Consider the following 8616-nt stretch of genomic DNA (forward strand, 5'->3'; position numbering starts at 1 on the left):
AACGCCTTATTAGTTATTAGTAATAGTTTCAGATTTCCAGTCCATTTCGGATTTCAAAAACCATATTCTGATTAACTATGCAGTTACTCGAATTACGATTATGGGCACATCTTTATCACAAGAATGAAAATGCGCAGTTGGATCAACATACATAAAATTAATACTCCCTCCGTCCCAAGCTACTCGCACGTTTCCTGTTCGGCACGAGGATTAAGGAATGAATGATAGACAAAGTCAAATATTACGGCTGTATGTGATAACTTTTATTAAAAATGGAAAGAGTGCAAGTAACTTGGGACGCCCAGAAAGGATATAAGTGCAAGTAGCTTGGGACGGAGGGATTATAAGTTTCTAGAACCGTTACTATACATGAATATTCCTAAGGAAACTCCAGAATAGTGCCAGCCTCAACTTCTACTACAGCATTCTAGAAAAGACTAACAATATTAACCATATAGAGAACTAATAAGCCAAACTATGCACATCTACTCAGATAAATAAAACAACAATGAACCAGTCTTCAAATTTCTACTCATTTTACAACCCAAAAAAAAACAATAATAGTGACTACTTGATGCTCCTCGAGCCAAGGAGAGATTGGCATACCAAATCCCAGCATTTGTTCAGTTTCGCATGACACCTAAGAATAAACCTTACGAGTTTTGTCAATGTATCATCTTATTTTTCGCTTTCCTCTACGAATGGCAGCAGCCCTTTCAGTAGCTGTATTAGTGTCAGTTTCAGGTGAATCTTCCACAACAGTCTGCTCCTGTATAACCAAGCCTCAGTTCCTACACAATTTCCTTATAGGAGTTGAAGGCTGTGCAGCTTGGGATCCATCAAACTCTGAATCAGGTTCAGCATTACATCAAGCTTCATTTGCCTCGAGTCTATGGGGCATGAGTTCTTCCCCGGCAGTAACAGAATCCAACATTGCCTAAAAGTTGACATTATCCAGGAAATATTTAGGTATAAAAGTCAGGTTTGTATGAGGAATTGATTGTGAATATTGAATATGCAGAACAATAAAAGTGATATATATCTAAGGTGAGATAACAAATAATTAGAGATGACAGATGGCTAAAAGTACCTTCCAGTCCTTAAAGTCATATCTGAATATAAAATGACTATAAGCAGACTAGCCAGCACTAGGAGCATTCTTTGGGGCTGAAAGGAAAAGCAATTCCATGTAAATATTATGAAACTACACTGTATTTTTACCCCGCCAGAGAGAAGAGGTATACTTACAAACCAGATGCTGTCCAGTGCCATCCACTGAAATCTCAGCACGCCCATCTTTTATAAGAAATGATAGTGCAAATAAATTTTCCACAGTTTATGCAAAAGACTTCCTGTTTAATATTAGATTTTCGAGCTTGGCCTTGCTATTCTTCCTCAAGACATTAAACATAGTATCCGTTTTCTCGCCACTATCATTTTCAAGCTGTCAAATAACCAAAAAAAAACCATTTGAGTCAGCTAGGTTATCGTGCCTTGTCCTTGTTATATGATGAGACAAAACATCCGAGAGAAATAAAGACATTTTGGAAGTGGGAAGTGAAGGGAATCCAAAAAAGGGAAAAATAAAACATCAAAGCTTGATGCTTCAGTTCTCCCATGGGGGTAAAAAAGTATTGATATCTAATGTTACTTCTCTTTTTTAAAGATTGATTATAAGATTTTTTACCTCTTCTGGCCGGGAATTTTTCATTGGTTTGCGCGCTTCCTATGAACCATAGTCTTACGCTCCTTTAATTCAGTGTTCATGTGGCCAATCCTGTCGTCGATGGTAAGCATAACTAAGTTAGGCATACTGCAAATTTGAAAAATAACGAAGAAAATTGGCCAAGTGTACAAAAGAAGATTACATTGTACGACAACGAGGAGCACTGCTGAAAACAACAGAGACAACTTCTCCAATGTCTTCCCATCTTATCGGACCACTTTGCTCATTTCGGTTACTACTTGGTCCACCTTCTTTTCCAAAATCTCTAAGAAGACAGCTAACACAATCTGAAGGTGTTAAGCCATCATTGTTATACGCTTTAACAGAGGTCACCAATGTATTTGTAATGTCAAACAGAGCTTCAGCATCTGCTACTTGCTCCCTGGGCTTTTGTACTACACGTAGGGAAAAAATAATTATAATTTCAGTCGACCAAAAATCTAAAGCAAATGTAGCAATAACATATAAGATCACAGGAACAACTTAAAGATAATGTTAGTTTAGTAAAGCAAGCAGTGAGTCCCATTTACACCCAATAAAATGTTCCCAGATGGATTACATTGTAGATGCTAGGTTATCTGAGCTCTTCCCAACAATCAATTGGAGCACCCACAACCGTGCTCTTGCTAGCGGCACGGTTGTGGGCCCGGGCGGTACTATTCATGTCTACTCTCTGGCAAGAGCACAACACCCACAACTGTGCTCTTCCGCAAGGACAAGCACAATTAATATAAAATTCAATTACACAAAAACATTTTCATAATACTAAAATTCATTAAAAAAATCACAATAAAAATTACAAATTACAAATTACAAATAAAATAAAAAAACATAATTAAAATCCTAAAAATTTAAAATTACATAATTAAAATACTAAAAATTAAAAATTACATAATTAAACTCCTAAAAATTAAAAATTACATAATTATTGACTAATATTACCCGAGGAAGACTACGCATCCGGCGGCACCAACCCCAATTGTTTTTGGAGACCCAATATCATGGACTCGTGCGTTTGAAGTTGCGTGGGGGTCATAGTTGACCTATCGGCCATATTGAGTTGGGCCAAAAGGGCCCACAACGAGTTGTTCGGGGGTGGAGGTGGAACATAGGGTGCGGGTTCGGGAGCAGATGGAGTCGCGGCGCGACGGCGTTCGGCCGCCGCCTTCTTCCTTCCTTGCGGTCGGCGTCGGGAACCGCTTGGTCCGGCGTCGGGGCTACCCAAGTTAGCTTCGGCGAGTTGGCTAGCCACTTCTTCGCCGGCGTCGGATAGGGATGCCGACCGTGAGCGTTTGGAGGAGCCGCTAGAGGAGGATGTTACGCCTCCCAGATACTTCGGGTGCGTCCTCGTTTCCTGCCAAACATTAAGGTACTTGAACGACTTACCGTTCATGGATTGGTAGGTGCTCAGCGCGGCAGTGATGATGTCGACCTCGCTCCGCCCGCTCCCGACATTCCGCGACTCCTGGAGGAAATAGCCGTTGAACTTGCCAATTTCGTCGTTGGCTCGGCCGATGCAGTTGCGCACCATACTCTCGTTGCGCTCGATCGTTCCCGGCGGCCGGTTTGCATTGTACCGCCGAGAGACGCGCCGCCAAAAGTGATCGCCGGATTGGTTCGTGCCAACCACCGCATCTTCGGAGATTTCCAAGTACGACTTGAACAATCTATCCATCTCCGCCGGTGAGTACGGTGTGCGGACACCGGCGCGAGATGGAGGAGTCTGCGTTTGGGAGGGGACGGGAGGCCTAGGCTCCGGAGTCCACCCGTATCGCCCATCGGAGCCACCTTGGTCGTCGACCGGGTATGGCCGGTAGCCACCCGGAACGCCCGAATCTTGGGTTTGAGGAGGGGCCGAATATTCCGTATCCGGACTAGGAAACGGTTGCGAACCGAACCATTCGGGGTTCCAACCGTGGGAGCCGCTTGGGTTGTCGTCGTGACCGGACATAGTGGTGTTGTAGGGTGTGAGAGGAAGATGAAAATGGATATGAGAGATTGAAGATGAGAATGGAGATGAGAGAATGATGATGAGAATTGTGTAGTGAAAGTGTGAATTTTTGGGAGTGAAATTGGGGGTATTTATAGATGAAAGTGTGTATTTTTGGGGTAAAAAAAATGAAAAAAAAAATAAAAAGGTGTAAAAAATGGTTATAAACGGATATATTTTTTTGGGGAAGTGAATTTTTTTTTTATTTTTTATCGGTTTTTTAATTAAAAACCGATTTATTTAAAAAAAAAAATTTAAACTCAACGGCTATGCCGTTGACGAATAGGAGGGCGACACGTGTGCGTCCGCTGGCACGGACGTGCTCGATACATCGAGCAGCGCCGTGCCAGCGGCGCGGCTGCAGCGGCGGCGGTCCTTCGCCTTGCCAATGGCGCGGACGGCGGTGGCGACTTTCGCCACCGCTGCGGATGCTAGTTCTTCATGTATCATTTTATGAAATAGTATTTTCCATATTAATTAATAAAAAAGTTAGAATTCAACCCTGTTCCCATTAATCTTTTGCTATTGACAGAAAGTAGTAAGAATGCAAACCACTTCCACGTGAGAAACGGTAGAATGCCTACCCATAGATCAAAACAAATGACAGTAGCTTTCTATAAAGATATGAAGAGTCCGTCCACATAAAAAAAGATGCAATTACAAGTACTTGGCAACTTTACCTAGCTGATGCAAGCTATCTACTTCTTCAATAAATGTTCTGAACTTATGAGAATCAACTTTTGATTTATCATCCCTCTCATCTGCACAAATAAAATATAAAAACAATATAAGATCATGTTAAGTAGTATAATAAGAACACAAATTCACCCATGCAATCAATTAAGAGATAATATATCCATATATTGATGCAGGGGCCAATTAGAAATGATGCAAGGGTAAAAAGCCATCATGATGCTCAAAAATACCAAGCCATCATGATACTCAAAAATATCAACACAGAAACTTATACATAGAGGATAATAATTTTTCCACACATCCAAACAAGTGATGCACCACGACCAAAAATTTGCTGAAGTATTAAAGTTGAAGGGAATCGAATAAACTGCATATACCGCATATTCGGTTTTTGAAAGTGAGGTCTTGGAGCGAAGAACCCTGCGCTTAACAGAAGCGTCCTCGGCTCCGCTGTTATCGGCTGCATCGTGTGCCTCACTGGCGTTCTGCTCACTGCTCTGTGTAATTCGATTGTTACGGTTAAATATCTCCCTCTTTACGGTTCGCATCTTTTCTCACAATACGATAGTTCATAAACCAGGGCTGGGAATTGGAGAATAGAGAGAGAGAAACAGAATTCGATTCCTAAGTATCCACTATGGTTCGACGCGGCTATAGCCTTGGGTTGGGGCGACGGCGGGGCGGATTATAGTGTATGCGACGTCAGCCCCGAGGCGGACGAACTTTCCGGGGTGGACAGTCATTAGGCGTAATCGGGGCGAGGACGCGTCTGTTCGGGGCGGAAGCGGCGAATAGGCGCGCCGGCTATAGTGCGGCGGTGGCCGGCGTGCCGGTGGACGGCGGTTTATTTATTTATTTTTTTAAGTCAATTTATCACCTATATATACACCTCATCCCATTCATTATTTTCACACCATTCCAACTCTTCATCACTCAAACCTTCTCTCACTAGAATTTGTGGACTGAAATGGACAATTTGTGGAATGAAACGTGGAATTCTCTGATTCAAGAGGTGCGACACCAGGCCGCCCAGGAGGAAGCGGCGCGCGCTGCGGAGGCGGGGAGGCCGCGATCCCTCGTGCGATTACGCATCGGCGGACCATCCAACGACTCCACGTTGGTGCGCACCAACGTCTAATGGCTAATTACTTTGTGGATAACTCCCGTTATCCACCTGAGATTTTCCGGCGGCGATTCAGAATGTCGCAACGGCTCTTCAACCATATAGCGACGAATTTGGCGGAGCGTTACCGATGCTTCACCCTCCGGAGTGATGCCGCCGGCCGGATCGGGCTGTCTACGCAACAGAAGTGCACATCAGCAATCCGACAGCTTGCCTACGCTGGACCAGCCGATATGTTCGATGAATACCTATAGATGGGTGAGACAACTAGCCTAACGGTCCTTAGGCAATTTTGTAAAGGGATCCGAGAAATTTTCGGTGGGGAGTTCCTACGAAAGCCCACACCTGATGAGTGTCAGAGACTGTTGGATATGCACGGTTCGATCCACGAGTTCCCAGAAATGTTAGGAAGCATCGATTGCATATATTGGGAGTGGAGGAACTGCCCGGTGGCCTGGAAAGGCCAGTTCACAACTGGATTCAAAAGCAAACATCCATCGATGATTCTGGAAGCCGTTGCTGACTACCGTTTGCGGATCTGGCATGCGTATTTCGGTGTGGCAGGTTCGAACAACGACATCAATGTTCTTCAGTAATTGCCGCTCTTCAACGATGAGTGCCAGGGGGAGGGTCCAGAAATCAGCTTCGTAGCCAACGGCACGCAGTACAGTAGGAGATACTATTTGGTAGATTGGATATATCCGCCGTGGCCCGTATTCGTCAAGACAATTCGCCAACCAGTTGGACCGATAAACAATATTTTGCGCGCAAACAAGAGGGTGCTAGGAAGGATGTTGAGAGGGCTTTTGGTGTCCTCTAATCGCGGTGGGCGATTATACGGTGCCCGGCCCTAGTTTGGCACGAAGATGATGTCGCTAATATCATGTTAGCATGTATCATATTGCATAATATGATAATAGAAGATGAAGGATTTGCGGCAGAGCGCTGGGCACCGGAAGAGGGCGCAAGTACAAGTCGCGGTGTTGCCTCCGCGCCGATCCAGATGGGTGTACCACGGAGTAATGAATATTTGATCCAACGTTTCGCTGATATGCGCAGAACCACAGCACATGCCACACTCCAGGCCGATTTGATTGAAGAAGTTTGGGCACGTAGGGGAGGCGGCGCAGTGTGAACACCTTTGTGATTTGCACTAGATTAAATTTTCGTTGTATAATTTTTCCTGTACTTAATACGACGAAAATTTAGTATTTAATTTTAATTTATTCACGTATAGCCGTTTTCTTCTAATTACACATAGTCCGATAAATTTAAATATAATTGAATTAATATAAATGAAAAAAAGATTGAGACTATTGAAAATGCCCACTATAGTGGCGGAAACAAAATTTTAGGACTGTGGACAATAAATTTGAGACTATGAACAAATTTTGGGGCGGGACTAAAAATCCCACTTTGGAGGGAATGGGGGGTTACCAAGGCCAAAATAGTGAGTGGGGGAATTGGGAAATACGAAATGCAGAGGGAATACCAAAACCAAAAGGGAGGGTTTGAAATATTTAGTCTCTTTCTCTAGTTTTTAATTGAAACAAATTAAAGAATATTTCCCTTATTCAAAACAATCTAAATCAATAATAAAAACAGTTATCGGAACAATTGTGGTTTGAGATTGAGGGATGATCTTTGGAGGTAATCTCCAAATTTACTTAATTTAAGAAATGATTAACTAATTACTGCAATCTTTTATTTTAAAGTAGAATGGTAATTTTGCAAATGAAACTATAGTGTTATTTTGATTTAGCAAATTTATCCAATTTTCCAACCAATCAATATTGTGACGCTAACTTGATGTCTTACTTACGTAATACTGCTATCGTTCACCAGCTAAAACCACGTCATATTTTAGGCACTGAAATGACTTTGTATTATAATCAAATAATTACATTTGTTAAATTAAAATTTATATTCCTTGTCACAAGCCAAGGAAAATGACAACAAGCCTTTTCTATAGTATAGGAGTTTATTTGTAATTTTCTCTCTTGTATAGAAGTTAATTTAATTTTTTTTAAAATAAGTTTTTTAAAAAAATAAAAAAAATAAAAAATACGTATGAGACAAAATAAATGTATTTTGTCTAAAAGGAAACCGACACAAGTATTTTAGGACAATTCAAAACAGAATAACACTCAAATAATTAGGGACAAATGTAATACTCCTTATTAAGAAAGAATGAAATGGAACTGAGAAAACATGAAATGAATAATGTAAAAATAAGATGGAAGGAGTACAACAAATGATTTTTTTTTAATTTAGTATAGTAGTATGATGTTGTTTTGCTGCTTACAATGTGGCGTTGTTTTGACTTACGTTTGACGGTATAACATAAGCAAGTTGTATTTGTTGCGAAATAAGAAAAAACCAATACTAGTTTATAGACATTTCAAAACTTATTTGCAAAATCAAAATTTGATAAAACTTTAGGAATTTATAGATAAATACCCTAAGTAGAGAAACACTTTCTTCGTTTGAATATTGGATTTTTTTGCTTCGCCCTTCTTCTGTGATTTGGAATTCGTTTCATTTATTGTTTGCCTTAGATCTATCCTACACACTAACGCATGACAATTACTTATCTCCTGTTGGAACTACTTGTACAATCTAATATAGAGTCATCATCTACATCTTCACTGTCACAATCCTGAATGATAAAAGTAGCATCAGAAAACTATCTGCACCCAATAAGAAGAGAAGGGAACTCCTATCTGTACCTTTTTATACCTTGCAAGCAGTTCCTCTATAGGAGAACTTCACGTACAAGTGTGATTGCCTAAATAAATGTGGAAATCAATACTGAAGTTTATAACTTTAAAAGTTTGAAATTTCAGGACTTCAGAATATAACCTTATATCACATACAACATAGACAAACAAGTGAGCCGCCCTTCGGCATCTCCCGTGGCCTGAATAACATAGAACCTTAAAGGTTTAAGGATCTGAATAGCAACAAAATACATAGCAACATGATAAGGAGTCATAAGAAACCATTAAGTTCATTATGCTCAGTCCTTCTCAGGACTTTTTCCTCTGCTTCTGCTGTCTGAGCAAAAATTGCATTAGTCAT

At 41.1% G+C, this 8616-nt stretch overlaps 1 pseudogene; it reads right to left on the reverse strand.

Moving 5' to 3' along the window:
* Positions 1–494: 494 nt before the first annotated feature.
* On the reverse strand, positions 495–8616 carry LOC121800693 (annotated as a pseudogene).

Source organism: Salvia splendens, chromosome 4, assembly GCF_004379255.2.
Source record: "Salvia splendens isolate huo1 chromosome 4, SspV2, whole genome shotgun sequence".
NCBI classification, from domain to species: domain Eukaryota; kingdom Viridiplantae; phylum Streptophyta; class Magnoliopsida; order Lamiales; family Lamiaceae; genus Salvia; species Salvia splendens.